The 15,779-nt window shown below is 41.9% G+C and overlaps 1 protein-coding gene across 3 annotated transcripts in view; it reads right to left on the reverse strand.

Annotated features, from left to right (window-relative positions):
- Positions 1-15,779, reverse strand: part of mgat3b (beta-1,4-mannosyl-glycoprotein 4-beta-N-acetylglucosaminyltransferase b) — a 59,952-nt gene that overhangs the window by 10,712 nt on the left and 33,461 nt on the right. The window contains exon 1 of one of the 3 annotated variants that reach the window (XM_054605213.1): positions 3,023-3,098. The exons of the other annotated variants lie outside the window; for them this stretch is intronic. The gene's annotated coding sequence lies outside the window, so the exon portion shown is untranslated. Of the gene's footprint in view, positions 1-3,022; positions 3,099-15,779 lie in introns of those variants that run through there. 3 annotated transcript variants of the gene reach the window in all.

Below are 15,779 nucleotides of genomic sequence, written 5' to 3' on the forward strand. Positions count from 1 at the left end.
AGGTCTGGAATGCATTGAATCAAAGGGAAGAGGAAATGTTCAGAAAAGCCCTTTTTCTAGTTCCTGTGTTGATTCAACTTTGAAGACGGGCAGGACATGAAGAGGACGCTCTCCTCTCCTCTGTTTGTTTCTCTTATCACACCCCTCTCTCACAACAACCCCCCTCAACCATCCCTCTGTGGGAGGACGTTTTAAAGGGCTGCACACTGAAAAACAAAACCCTCTGGAGAGTTTAGAGAAGCCCAGAGAGCGCTGCCCAAACATTTGGTTTGGAGAGGCGGAGGCCGATCAGAGTGATAAACAACCACAGGAGGAGGGGGAGGGGGAGTGTGTGTGTGTGTGTGTGTGTGTGTGTGTGTGTGTGTGTGTGTGTGTGTGTGTGTGTGTGTGTGTGTGTGTGTGTGTGTGTGTGTGTGTTGACCTGCTGAACCAATTTCCCATTGAAGTGAATTTGGAGCTGGCAGACAAACAGGAGTCTGTCTGCTGTCATGGCAACGGACAACACATCAGGGCATTTATCTTTTAGATTAAGAAAATATATGTAAAAAAAATATATATTTGAACAAAACGTGTGAGGGTCTGTGTTTATTTCATAACATGTTCATACTGAGGACGCGCTAGGATGAATGTTCTTCATTTGTGCAGCGTTACTCATCTCCACTGAGGCGTTTCTTTCATAAACTGGAACATATACTAAACTGCATCAAAGTCCTTTCAACACGAGGGCGTTTTCTCCTATTTATGTTTTCGTCATCAATAAGGCGGCAGAAAAAGTGATTTTTTTTTTGTACGGAGCGAGAATAAAGCCATCAAGCACAAAATATAGTAGAAAATCCAAACGTTTATGTGTAATTATAATATTTAACACTGGATTGTTGTCTAATGTTGTGCAATGAATGTTTCATCTAAATAAATATGTATATATATATATATATACATACTGTATATATATATATATATATATATATATATATACATACAAATGAATATACAAAAATCTGAATGTGGTCTGCAAACTATAAATAGCCCAATCTATTCTCGTTGGAGATCTAACAGGATCTCCAACGAGATCCACTCCTTCTGTTCTTACCTTTCACAATAAAAGCCCTAGACATATAAACTGCATTACTCTTTCCTGGAGGGAATTCAAGTTCCTGGTAGTGTCCTATGTGCCTCTGAGTTTTTTGCAGAGTTTTTTGCATTTTCGTGTGTTTTTTTTTTTCATCATGACCCCACAGTATACACGGCATCACACACCATCCAGACCCAAACATAACCGTAAACAGGAAGTAAACAGGAATCCGGACCCGACTACGGCAGAAAGTCAACAAACTTCAGAATGTGCAGAAATACACACACACAGGGAGACACACTTTAACACACACTCGGTGGTTTGTTGCCAGAAAATGTTTTGCCAAGTCAGCCAAAGTGTTTCAGAGGTGGAATGATAAATGAAACACAGCGTCTCCAAAGTGCTTAAAGGCCTTTGTTTTATCAGATGTGAAGGCAGTGAGGCTGAGCTGAGAGTGTGTGTGTGTGTGTGTGTGTGTGTGTGTGTGTGTGTGTGTGTGTGTGTGTGTGTGTGTGTGTGTGTGTGTGTGTGTGTGTGTGTGTGTGTGTGTGTGTGTGTGTGTGTTGATGCTCTACAAAAAGCTTAATCCCCTTTTTGTTTTTTCTACTCTTTCAGCATAAAAGAAAACTCACAAACATGGTTCCTCATGGGAGCAGCTTTGGTATCGGCTCATCTGAACTACAAAGTGTCTCTGGGTTTATTCAGCACCACCCACCGTCTGTGACCGGTCCGTCCATCTCACCTAACAAGCACCCAGGGGTGGGGTGGGATTATCCAGACAAAACAAAGCTCCTCGGGGTGCAGCAGTTACCGAGAACAACTTCCAACCAGACCATCACCAGCTCGGCCCCAATCAGAGCGTCAAACAACAGAAACAACGAGCCACAAACTTCAGATCTGTCTTTAACCGGGACACCATTTGTTTGGGACAGAACAAGACATGAACCTGTTTTAAAGGACAGACAAAGAAAGAGAAGCTCCTGAGGGATATGTGGAATAGAAAATCCATTGTCCTAACGTGGTTTCATTGTCAGAAAAAGACAACAGATGAGTATCAGCATCATGTGGGAGAGAGAGGGATGATGCATGGGATGAAACGGATATATATGTATATATATATATATATACATATATATATATACATAGACACACCCATGTATCCCTTTACATGCTCAGGGTCAGAAACAGAATAGCGAGCTCTGTAATTGAAAACCGGTGATATAAAGTATCTGGGCTGGAGGCAGATGAGGACACAATGTAACTCACTTTAATGTGCGTCTCCTCCAGCTGATCTCAGGTCTGATAGATGGAACATGTTGATGCACAGATGCATGAGGTGGAAACGGTTAATGATCAAGTAAACTCTTCTTTACGTGAATATCTTTGGGGTTTGTTGACTGCTATATAAATAATAATAATAATAATAATAATAATACACGAGAGGCATTAAAAGACAAAACGACTATTAAGTTCATAAAAGGAATAATGGACTAATTCATGATGTAAATAAATATTTCATTAAACACCAGCCCAAACCCGGCGGCAGGTTTGAAAAGCATTTTTCACTAAAATTACATTATTTATCATAACAAAACGCTTTAAAAACAGACATTATGGTCAGATTTTCAACTTTGTTGTCCAATTTTTGGAAAATAAAAATAAATTTAACGTGCTTTTTATGACTTGTAGCATTATAGTTCTCTCTACTTCTAGTCATGCATGATCTGTTTCCATAGAGGTGCAGGATTTTATATGTTGCAGTGAGAAACGAGGCCACTATGAGTAAAATAAGACAAAAAACACCCTGAAACCTGAACACATTCATACAGACGTTCATTTCTTCATATGTTATCTTAATCGATTTTTTGGAAAAAAATTAACTTGAAAATTGAAACTAACAGAATGAAAGCCATACACTAGAATAGAATAATAGAGAAACAGTTATCTCACCACACGCTCCGCTCTCGTTCCTGCTTTTAAAGTCCGCTCAGCCTCTTATCTGAGGTTCCTCCATTAGCAAACAGTCAGACTGTGAGAAGATGAAACTCACTCTGGGTACATATACTGTACTTCCTCAATCACATTTCCCCAAATGGGTGTTTGTACACACACTTGCTACTAAATGTAACTGTAACCGTAGAGCGACACACATGACTGGAAATAACTTGGAAACCACCAACAAAGCTAAAGGTTTTATCACCAGTGCCCTTTTTATTCCTCCTTTTCTTTGACTAGCAGAACCATTCTGTAGTTTTTTCTCACAAAACAAAGCAAATCCTAAATCATCTAAAAGTAGAACAGGCTGAACTCGGTGGGCTTCAACCAAAGTGAACTGCAGCTGCCGTTGTCGTCCCAAAGGACGGCTGCTTCTGGCTGCATAGAGTGCAACATGAAACAAACACGAAGAACCGTTCCACTCAGCAAACACTGCTGCTGCAAAAGAAAGGAATGCACTTTGACATGTTCGCTTTTTAAGGTGTTCACTGACAAATGTTTATTAAACTGTTGGTCCGGAACGAAAACTGGAATTTTTAAAAACTGATGGATGTACAAACACTGAAACCCAAGCTGTTCTTCCCCCCATGAGACAGCTGTTTGTTCATCATGTGAAACAAGAAGTCAAAGTTGCTTCAGTAACGTTGACTTCCAAAGTCATTTTAACCCAAACTATGATCTTTTCCTTAACTAATCAGTTTTGTTGTCTAAATCTAACTAAGTTGTTTCCTATGAAGATTGAAGTTTATTTTGAAAAGACTGTATTTTTCTGAAATTGACACGTTTTGCTGGACTATGGCATTAAAAATACTGAGTAACTCATTGAGATATGAGCGGTAAGTGGGTAACCAGCAGAGGTTACTTACATTTAAACCTGTTATCTCACTATCTGAATAATACCTCCTTAATAAGGCAATAAAGAAATATTGCAACATTGACTTTGGACCAGGATTTTGTTGATAAATGTCACAATTGCTTGCACCTGACCGCACTTCATATCATGACAGATGGACGTTTATATTAAAATAGACGACTTGTACACCCGTCGTAAAAATGACAGCTGGGCCTCGATTGCTCCGGTTGTTAGAAACAACCATAGCTCTTCTTCTGGAGCTAAAAGTGGCTCCTCCTCTATTTTCTTTCCAGAGCTCTTCCTCTCTCGTCCCGCTCCAGAATATCAGAGTAACTTCTTCTCTTGTTCTCTTTTTGCTGCAGAATCAGAGAATCCATCTCTTCCTCTCTCCGCACTCACGGGTCACCGCTCCGGTGAGTCAGATGTCAGGAGAAAGCCAGCGTGGTAAGTGGGTCTCAATAATGCAGGCATGGTGGGGGGGCCTCAAACAGTGTGTGTGTGTGTCTGTGTGTGTGTGTGTGTGTGTGTGTGTGTGTGTGTGTGTGTGTGTGTGTGTGTGTGTGTGTGTGTGTGTGTGTGTGTGTGTGTGTGTGTGTTTGTTGTTTGTTGAGGTTTGTTGTTTGTTGATGTTTAGGTGAACATTGGGAGGTGCAGAGTGAATGTGTGCTGCCTCTTGTGAGAAACTTGGTGCGTGTGAGGAATATTGTTTTGGAGTTTGTGGGTGTGATTTAGTGTGTGTGTGTGTGTGTGTGTGTGTGTGTGTGTGTGTGTGTGTGTGTGTGTGTGTGTGTGTGTGTGTGTGTGTGTGTGTGTGTGTGTGTGCATCGAGATGGGAGGATGGGAAAAAGCCGGTGAAGTGCCTCCTTTCCTCAGACCTCATCTATATTTCAGATCTGTAGCGGTCCGTGAGGTCTTTCTCTCATTCCCCCTGTTCGCTCTCTGCACTGAAGGTGGAGACAAGTGTTCCATGGTACATTACACTACACCCTTTTCACCCCCCCCCCCCCCCGTCTACCCACCCCCATCCACCGCTACCTCTCCAGAGGCCGAGCAGCTCTGAATGAAGATGTTCTGACCGAACAGAATGTGTTCAAAAGGGTGAAACAAGACCTCAAACCAGGTTCGACATGTTTATATTCTCTGTTCTCTCTGACTTTAACCTCAAATATTGTAGTCTTTTAGCATCTCTTTGGTAGCAAACATCAACAGAAAGATGATACAAAATCTTAACTAATTAACTTCTTTCAGGAACATTGGTTATCTGATTTTCGTGTATATGAAATAATAGGTCCCTGTACACCATGACAAGAACTCCGTAGCAACCCTGACATCAAGATTTAATTGACTATCAAATTTTGAAGTTTTCCCTGCTCTTCCAAAATTGGAAAATGTTAAATTCATTCATTTTCCGTAACCTGCTTATCCAGTTAAGGGTCGCAGGGGTGCTGGAGCCGATCTCAGCTGTCAATGGGTGAAGGCAGGGTTCACCTGGACAGGTCTCCAGCCTATCACAGGGCAGACATATAGAGACAGACAACCACTCACACTCACATTCACACCTACGGGCAATTTAGAGTCTCCAATGCACCTAAGCTGCATGTCTTTGGACTGTGGGAGGAAGCCGGAGAACCCGGAGAGAACCCACGCTGACACGGGGAGAACATGCAAACTCCACACAGAAGGTTGTCTGGCCCGGGAACTGAACCCGGGCCCCTCTTGCTGTACTACACCACCGTGCAGCCCTAAATGTTTAATTATTTTTAGTTAAACTAATGGTGTCTTATGGCGTTAGCTGAGAATCATCATCATTTTTTAAATACTAATTAATGCGTTTATAAATCATAATTATTAACAATCATTACAGATTGTGACATTATTTAATGTAATATTTATTAAATCTGCTAACAGCAATTAAGTTACACTTTGTAGTCAGTTAGTGTATATTTATAGTCATTTAGCGTCTCTTTGGAGTCGCTTTGTGTGTTTTCTCAGTCAGTAAGTGTCTCTCTATAGTATACTCTTTGCTGTATTTTAGCTTCACTTTTGTAGTTGTTTCTTTTTGTAGTCGGTTAGTGTCTCTCTATAGTTGTTTAGTGTCTCTTTGTAGTCATTGTGCGTCTCTTCCTGGTTTGTACATGTCTCTTTGAGTGAAGTTTTGCAGATGGAGGCCCCGGTTGCCTTGCTGATACTTTGGGCCCCGGTTCCTGTGCCCAAAGGCCCATTCAGTAATCCATCCATGCCTCAATTAAGGTATATTTTATACTGTAAGCTGTTTTTATATGTTCTTTTCACAGGTTGACTACTAGCCACTACAATTGAACTGCCTTTGACATGTAGAACAGGTGGATTTGCCCTTTCACAGCAATAATCTCCACCCACTAACACAATATTACTACATCACCAAACACAATATAATCACAACTAATCCAACAGTACCAGCAGTAAAGCAGTGCTAGTGGTAGAGGAATGACTACTGGTATAAGAAACTGAAGTATACGTGGTATTTCAGTTGTAGTAGAAGTAGTAATGGTCTCTGTTTTGGTTTTATGAACTCGTATATATTTTGTTTATAACTCTCAGCTCTACAGTCATTGTTCCTCCGGGACAATAAAGCTTCGCTCAGCTGAACTCTCTTCTTTCCTCTCAAGACTCATTCAGACGTTCTTTCTTCATTTCCCTCCTTTCAATCCAGCTTTCTCCTGCTAAAATATTCTGACAGCAGCAGTTTAAAGAGGAGGCATGTTCACATCCTGACCCTTCCTCGGCTGAACACTTCAGTTATTCGTTTTTCTGCTGTTTCTCTGCAGAGCCTCGTTCTACAAACGCTGGCACACTGTCCTCCTCTGTCTCCCTCTCAGGGGCTCTGCTGGGAGTCAGAAGCGCAATGCATCCTGGTACATGTAGGCACATAGATAAAAAAGTATTCACATAAAAATTGAAAACAATCTCAACTCAAGTTGTCATACTTATTCAAGCTCAATTTAAGTAAACGTGAGTGAGAAGTTCCATGACGAATGAACATTTTCATTTCCTTTTCTTGTTTTTGAAAAGGACTTACAAAGGAATATTTAACAAAAATATATAAATAATAAGAATATGCTATGGTGGCCTCAAGACTAAAAAGGCGTTTGTCGAACCTGAGCGGTAACGTTGGGACTCGGCAGATCGTCTTGACGTTAAACAAAGACGTTTCCTCCAGGTGTGTCATTATCTTCAGGACGGGATGAAAACTCTCCCTCTCTTCCTCTCCTGCGGAACTGAGAATTGTTTTCGCCGCGAGGTCTCAGGCTTCTGTCTGTGCCTGAAGTATTGAAGTCATTATTTTGCTTGTGTGTGTGTGTGTGTGTGTGTGTGAGAGTATGAGAGAGTTAGCGAAGGTGACGGTGGTCTCTCCAGTGGATCCGTGTGAGCACTAACACTCAAGTTGGTTCGTTTATCCGTGAGAGCTTATAAATCAGCCAGCCAGCGGGTTGTCCGGCGAAGGTCAAGACACCGAGGCAACTCCACATGAAAAAGGCTCCAATCATAACTTGAGAATGCAATCTATTGGTTTCCTCTACAGGGAAAGGAATTATCCTTTTTTCGTGTCCCTCCGCACAAGACATTACGTTTAAAACAAAAGTTAGGTTTAGACAACAAAACCAACAGTTAGGTTTAAACAACAAAACCAACAGTTAGGTTTAGACAACAAAACCAACAGTTAGGTTTAGACAACAAAACCAACAGTTAGGTTTAGACAACAAAACCAACAGTTAGGTTTAACAACAAAACCAACAGTTAGGTTTAAACAACAAAACCAACAGTTAGGTTTAGACAACAAAACCAACAGTTAGGTTTAGTTAACAAAACCAACAGTTAGGTTTATCCAACAAAACCAACAGTTAGGTTTAGACAACATGGATAGAAAAATGGAGAGAAGTCTTAAGGAATTTGTTCCAATTGCGCAAGTTATCACAGTTCTTTCACGTCAGCTAGCATCTGTCATAATACTGAGCTGTGCAGTCAAACACGGAGGCCTGGGATTAGCTCAAAGTGGGTCAACACCCACAAGAAAACACTTAGGTTTCACTGACACACTCCTATTGTCTGTGTGGCTTGCATTGTTATTACGGAAACAGGAAGCCATTTAGAAAAAGGGTCCATTTTGGCTCCAGTTAAAACCTCATGGTCTTCGCATTAGTCCCCGTTCCAGGCGGTAATTGCTGAAAGCACAGGAGCAGGACTGATGGACCCAGAGAACAGCGCCTTTGTGTCCAGTATTGTAGCTGAGGGATGCATTACAGGAAGCCGAGAAATGGCCACGTTGATTTAAAGCATCCAAACATTCACTTCTTGCAGCGGTTTGCTCGATATAACTCTCAGACACGGACGAACGGGAGTTTGGCGTTACACCCGAACGCAACTGGTTTTAATTATGGGTCAATGGAGAGAGCGTGATCCGAGAGAAGAGAGTGATTAGAGAGAGGTGTGTAGAGAGAGGAAATGTAAAAAAGAAACAGCGAGAGGCAGTTAAAGGGAAGTCTTAAAGGGGAGTGAGGATGGAGGAGTGGTGGTGCAGAGGGAGGAATAAACAGGAATAGAGAGAGATGTGGGGGAGGGATGCCGAATGAAGAAAGAGCCAGAAGCTGTGTATGATGGAGACGTGATCACAGTGCATGATGGGAGAAGGGGGCGTTCGACAGAGAGAGAGAGAGAGAGAGAGAGAGAGTGAGAGACCAAACATTTGATTGATTTAAATGCAAAACAAACTATCTTCACTATAGTGGAGACACAGATTGAAGTTTATAGTTTGATTAAGGAAACAACTACAGGAGCCTGAGAACATCATGATGAAGATATAGCAGCAATGTTAGTTGTTTTTAAGGCACAATAGGATTTTTCTAAAATAAACTCTTAACTTCTTTATAAATTAAAAAACTACAAAAAAACGAACTATTAATGCAGCAAAAGCTGCGATGAGACAACGATGAGAAAAATTCCTAGAAAATCTTTTTTATGTGTATGTTATTTCCTGATTTGTTCTGTTTTGTAGTTTCAAAACAGCATGTTTGATAAACTACACTGATTCATAGTGAACATATAATCAGTTAATAGAGCGGAAGAAAACAACACGTCAATTCTTAAAGCAAAAAATGTCAAAAACTCATCAACGGCTTTTGTGATTTTGAATTTGGGGGATTTGGACTGAACTTTTTTTAGTTTATTTTAACTTTATTTAACCATGGAGACCCATTGAGATCTCTGCAAAGACCCTTTGAACTGTGTGACATCATGATTAGATCAAACAAAAAATAATCAACATATTAATTATCAGATAAATGGACAATAAAGAAAGAAAGAAATAAAGGTTCCAGCCCTCACCTGCTACTATTTCATCCTATTTACATTTTTCCAAGTCAATAACTTATTACATATTCTGGAAATTGTTCCTTACTGGCTGGAACATAAACTAAAATCAATATATAAATCCACACTGGATAAATGTGTTCAGGCCTGCAGGTAAACAGAACGGACGGTCGGTTCATTTGTGATTTTCTCGTTACAGTTAGATCAAACATTAAACACGTTTCTTCGACATGGCCGCGAGCCATTTCATATTTCAGAGGAGGAAATCAGCGAGCTGTTTAAGTGCCAAGAGGAATTTGAGTAATCCATCTGGAGCTAATCGAGTTGTGCTTCTGCGATTACAACCTTAATGCGAGTAAGATAAGTCTGAGGGGGGTTTATCTGACAGCCGCAATATCACCCTGCTGGCTCTAATCAAATTATTAACAGGTTTAAGCAAACACAGCGAGTGACGGAGAACAAAACAAAAAAAAGATGGAGGCTGAAGAGAGAGTGAGAGAGACGGAGAATCAGACGAGATGGAGGAGAGGAGTCAGGTGATCTGAGGAGAAGAGAGAATAAAACTTCTATCAGCTCTGCTGTCGACTGCTCTTCACTTACTGGAAAGTCTGAGAGCACTTTGCACACACGCACACACACACACACACACACACACACACACACACACACACACACACACACACACACACACACACACACACACACACACACACACACACACACATTCAGACAAAAAGGTACCAGAGAAGTGAGGTAATCTGCAACACTTCCCTGTAATGTGAAATCTTATTTTGACTCTTTGTGACAGGGTATACCATCTTGTTTGAAAAAAAATAAACAGATGCACCATGGGAACCACTGAACCCAATGTTTGGAACTACTCACATTTTTACAACCCCTTCTGTCCTCTCCTCTCTGCTCTGTGTTCAGCAGCCTAAAGTGTTCATACTTTGAATCAATCATGGTTTCCTAGTTTCAATGAGAAGCTCAGAATTTTATGTTTTTTACAGAATCTGGTTAAAGTAAACCGTTTATTTTTTGGCAAAATTCTAAATGAGACATGTAGAATAAAATGTTTTTGATGAAATATCAAAATTTAAAGATTAGTATCAGTTGTTCTTTCTGACGGAAGCATTCGCCAGACATGATGTGTTCAAGGACTGACGTAAAGATGAAAATCTGATAAAGTTTTTAACAGCTCCTGTCTGTGATAAACAGTGTAGTTTTGGCGATTGTTTATAGGAAACATGCTTTTTCAATCCTGTGGGCGGGTTTTGGGGTTCAGTGAAGGCTTCGTTTTTGGGAAATTCCGTCATAACAAATCACAAAGTTCATATAAATAAAAATGTGTCATGAAAACAAATCGAGTTAAGCTGAAGGAGAACATCTAAAGCATAATGTTTGCAAAAATTAGCCTAGAATTGATCCCTACCAGACCATATTTCACTCGTGTGTCTTGGTTTGAATTTGTGTTACAGGTTATTGAGGCTGATGTCAGAGAAACACTGAAGCATGTTTAACAATTTCACCTACACTACAGAAGAAGTGTGAGAAAAGCCCAGCTGTGTGTGAACCGATGGGTTCTATGGCGGAAATGAAAGTGAGAATATGGTCAATGTGTCGCTCCACTTGGCTGACAGGTGTCTGTGGTCGGGTTATAGGCAAATGTGTACAAATGCATGTACTTGTAGACAATTATTAGCTCCCTCCCTCCCTCCCCATCCATCACAACCTAGAAGAAGAAATAATGAAAGAATGAGGACTTTAAGAACCAACAAGCCTGCGCTCATAGGCCGACTCTCAGGTCCATTTGTTGACACATACCACAACCGTGTTCCTCACCTCACCCAACCCTGGAGAGAGCACATTCAGACCTGCCCGCACTGCTGACACACACCAAACACACACACACACACACACACACACACACACACACAGACCTCCTCTGTTTCCTGCCCACTCGCAGCACAGATTTAGCAAACAGTGTGACAGATTGATCAGCAGTTGCTGTTTTGTACGTGCAACAGCGACGGCGTCTGAAATCGAGTCTGGCAGATTCTTTTTTTTTTTTCAGGGGCCACGGTGTCGTCGAGACTTGTAAACGAGTCCGGATGCCAACTGCAAACCACAAGGCCTGTCGCCGCAACTTAACTGTTACATGCACGGTTCAGGGATGCGCCATGCATGCTGGGAATTCAGCGGTGTTGGCTTTGTGTTCATGCACCAGTGAAAACATGTCTCAAGAAACAGTTGCTCTGTGCGTGTTACTGTTATCACCATAACACTTTGGGCCTCTCGCACCACACCCTCTCCCTCTCCCTCTCCCTCTCCCTCTCTCTCTCCCTCTCTCTCTCTCACGTTCTGACTTGACATTTAGGAAGTTAATTTTAGCAGCGGCACTGAAAAGAAATGAGGAAGCAGAGCATTTCTGCAAATAACGTTATGCAGAAACCTGAATAAAAGAAAACAACAGAAAAATATAAGTTCTTAAAACTGAGCTTCACTCCCTTTCCCACAATCCATCACTCTCCTATGGTTGAAAAATCCTCCTGTAACCTCTCAGTGACCCGTCTGAGAATAAAAAGGACGTGTCATTTAAAAGACATCTGCTTGGGAAACAAGCTGCGTTACTCTCAACAGCAACATGACACATTATATATGAGGCTCCTGCTCTTGAACGAGGAGAATCAACGGTGGATCAAAAAGGATTTCGCTGGATAAGCTCTGACCACTGACCTATTTGGAGTCAAATAAACTTCCAGAATGTGTTTAACCAGCTGTTTCCGTGCAGACGTCAAGCCAAGACATGGAGGTGGAAATGCTAATAACATGAATCTAAAGACACCCAGTGATGCTGTGGTTGAATGCTCAGATACAATCAGGCACTTTGGTATTTGTAAAAAAAAAAAAAACGGAAGAATTTGTGAAACCGAGACGAAGATCTTGCTACATGATTTACAAGAGCTACTTATGATGACTCGGCAGATCTGCTTCCTGCTGTGTTGCCATAGGAACTTCCCCCACATTATAAGCAGATGGTGACGTTCATTTCTATTTCAGGAGATTTGGGCTCCAGCAGCTTCCACCTGTTGGGGGGGATCGGGTCCGTCCTCGCTGCAGGTCTGACTGACCCGGCTTCATGGAACCGAATGAAGAGCTAGTTAATTGCAAAAAGAAAAAAAGAAAAGTGAATGCTGCTGTCCTTGACCTCGGTGCTGTTATGTAATATCCCATACGGCTGCAGAGAGAGGAGCTGTGTGGGGGGGGGGGGGGGGGTAATTACTGACCAAATAGCAGCATGCACAGCTTCAGACTAAATCAGCAGCTGAATAAACCGTCAGTGTAATAAAATGGTTTTGTTTAAGCTCTGATCTGTCTATAACGGAAAGAGAAGATGGAATAAAAAGGTCAAACTCAGGCCGAAGAACGACACGTCTCCAGAGCAGAGAAACTCCATCATTGTCTCGGCCGACAGAGAGATCGCCGGAGTCAGAGTCCAAGCTTCAATCTGAGATAGCGACATTACAGAACGGGAGGAGACGCACTGACCGAGACACTTTTAAAGGTTTTAAGCTGCCAGCTCAGAGACTGCAGTCTGGAAATGCTTCCATTAGAGTGTCGGTAAGTCTCTTCTGGTGCTGAACCCTCCGACACTTCTCGTTCAACCCCCCCCCAAAAAAAGCTTTTTCTCCTCTCTTGCTCTTAGTGCCATTTAAAATCTGCAGTTTGGTTTTATTTGGCCGTGTTTCTGAGACATCTGCTGACTCATGGAAATATGAATTCAAAGCTGCATAAATTCATTCTTACTTTGCAAACACGTAGCAGACAATTTGTATTTATTTCAAGTCGCTTTTCTGGCCAAGTCCAATATTCGTCTTTAGTTTTTTGGTCTCCACTGATTCTTGACAGAAATATTTGCCTCTTCGGGGCAAAGCGGGGCAGTATAAACTGGGTTTATCACAGCTTCTGCTGCTGGGAACCAGTTTGAACCGAGTGAACCTAAAGAGTGCCGTTGCAGCCCCATGAAACCAAAAACAGCGAGCTGAAAGAAGCTAAAATGGGGGAACTGAAGAGTCGGGTTGTAACACCAAGTCTTTTTGATCCACCGAGTCACCGCAGGCAAATGCTGCTCATAGCTAAAAAAAAGCTTCATTGTTCGCCGGTTGTTTTATTGGTCAATTTTGCAGAACCACAGCAAACATCTACCCAACCATAAACAAGATATCATCAAAATATCCTGCAGAATGCAAAAGAGGACCAGTGTTTATGGAGCTGTGGTCAGCAGCGAATGGACTTCAGACACAAAGAGAAAAGACTCTACTTGATAACTCAATTAATCTCCAACCAAAACACAAATGCATGGCCAATGTTTGTGTTAGATACTGCTAACTAGTTCTAAATACATGGCTCTCACAGACTGCCTACTTGCACACATATTTTGCTATGTTCTCTCGTCTAGCGTCCACACTACTGGAGCCCCGAAAACGGAGACGTTTGAAAATGGGGAACGCCAGAGTCGGGTTGTAACACAAAGTCATTTTTGATCCATTGTTAATGTAAAAATATAAAACAGAGAGACAACACGCCTCTCCAGAAACTCTGACTAAATGTACTTTTCATCAGATACATAATCAGAAATCTCAAAAACTGCGTAAACAAAACCAAAACTAATCACATAAACCCCAACACAGGTAGGGAAAATCAAAATCAGTTTTTTGTAATATGGAACTGACCTTATGATAGACAAATAGTGAGCAATACAGATGTGAGAATGTGTTTAGGTGATGTGTCCTTAGCTGCTCAAGCACAACATCAGACATGTATTTCCTGCAGCTCTGCATTCAGCTCATGTTTCCTTCCCGGCGGTGTTGTGTCCAACACAAAGACCATTTGGCCGCCCGGCCGGCCGTCTACCACACCTCGAGTGCCCTTATCTCCACCGACCCCTTCTTCACTTTGGACAGCACAAGCCTCACCTGCACTCGGAAGCGCTAGCGGGAAAAGGTCAGGAGTGTGGACGAAGAAGGAGAGAGAACGGGGAGAAACAAAATGAAAAATGAAAATGTCAGGCCCCCAGAGCGACGTGTCAGCAGGGCGTGTGTTTGAGCGCGGAGGCGGCGTGCTAGCATGTCCGATCCCTCGGAGAGCTGGGTAAATAACCCGGGGCTGTTTGCCGCGCTCCCTCTCCTGTTAGCGCTCATGCTAATCCGCACCCGCACACACAAATAAACCCCCGCACCACATTTTTCCGTCTTCCCCTCGCTGACACCTCATTGTCATTCTGGTCCCTCTTCCTGCAGCCTGTTTTCTCTCCGTCTCCATCTTCCTTTAAAAGAAGAGGAGAAAGTTTGCTGACATTTTGAAGCTCCCACTGCCTCAACCGCTCCTTCTACCTTTTTTTTTCTTCTGCAGAGCCGAACGCTCAGAGCTCCTTGCAGAGTGTTGCAACACGACACATTGTTCATTATTTTAATGAGAAGTCGCCGGAGGCGACAACATGGCATGAGTACAACAGGTATATAAATTCAGCCCGAGACTATGAGCACCTTGTATGTATTAACACGGTGACACAGAACGATGATTTAACGAGGGAAATAGTTTCGTACAAGCTCAGTAATTAACTTGACACGATGCAAAATATTATTTTGTTGTGTCAAATGAGCTACAGACTAATAAATCGGTCGCTGCAGAGATCCATCTGTCACAGTTCCACTTTAATTTTACAAGACCTCTAAAATGCAACCTGAAGGTATTAAAGAAACAACTTGACTGGTCGCCAATGGCAACCACGCTCTGGTCAAGAAATGAGGTGAAACTATGAATGCAGCAGTGTTTCAGCTGTAAAACGTTTCAGCCAAATGTCGATAAAATCTGTTGAGTTGAACCTAAACAAGCAGCTGCAGCCCTCTGCTGCTATTGGACGAGTTTTCTTCTTAATCAGTCCAATTTACAGCAGTAGTTTGGTGTGAGGCACGACTAACAAGTCCAATCTGAGCTTCAAAATGAAAGACGTTGAGGTTTGGATTGTTAAAACGTTGAACACGACAGATAATATAACAAACACTTATTGCTGAATTATAAATCTATTTCTGCTTCTACTGTTTTTGTTGATCTTTTTCTCATGCTGCAGCACAGAAACTAGCTGCAGCAACGTCTCACATTAATCTGTTATCATGGTAGAAAACATTTTAATAGTCAAGAAAGACAAACTTACTTGCACAAAATGGATCTTGGATTTGAACTGAATTACGTGTACCTCGTTTCAGGTTTTCATCACAGTCACATCAGTAAAATCACCAATGGGCTCTTTGCTGCATGCAGTTAAACATGCACTCATGTCACCTTGTTATTTACCAATCAGCCTTTCAGGGAGTGTCAAGTTGTGCGTGCACTATATTATTACTGTAATATAAGAGTCACCGCAGGCAAATGCAGCTCGTAGCTCCCCAGCGCAACATGAAAGGGCTTCATTGTCAACCGGTCGTTTCATTTGTGTATGCTGTTAACAGCAAC

This window comes from Anoplopoma fimbria, chromosome 9, assembly GCF_027596085.1.
Source record: "Anoplopoma fimbria isolate UVic2021 breed Golden Eagle Sablefish chromosome 9, Afim_UVic_2022, whole genome shotgun sequence".
NCBI lineage: Eukaryota > Metazoa > Chordata > Actinopteri > Perciformes > Anoplopomatidae > Anoplopoma > Anoplopoma fimbria.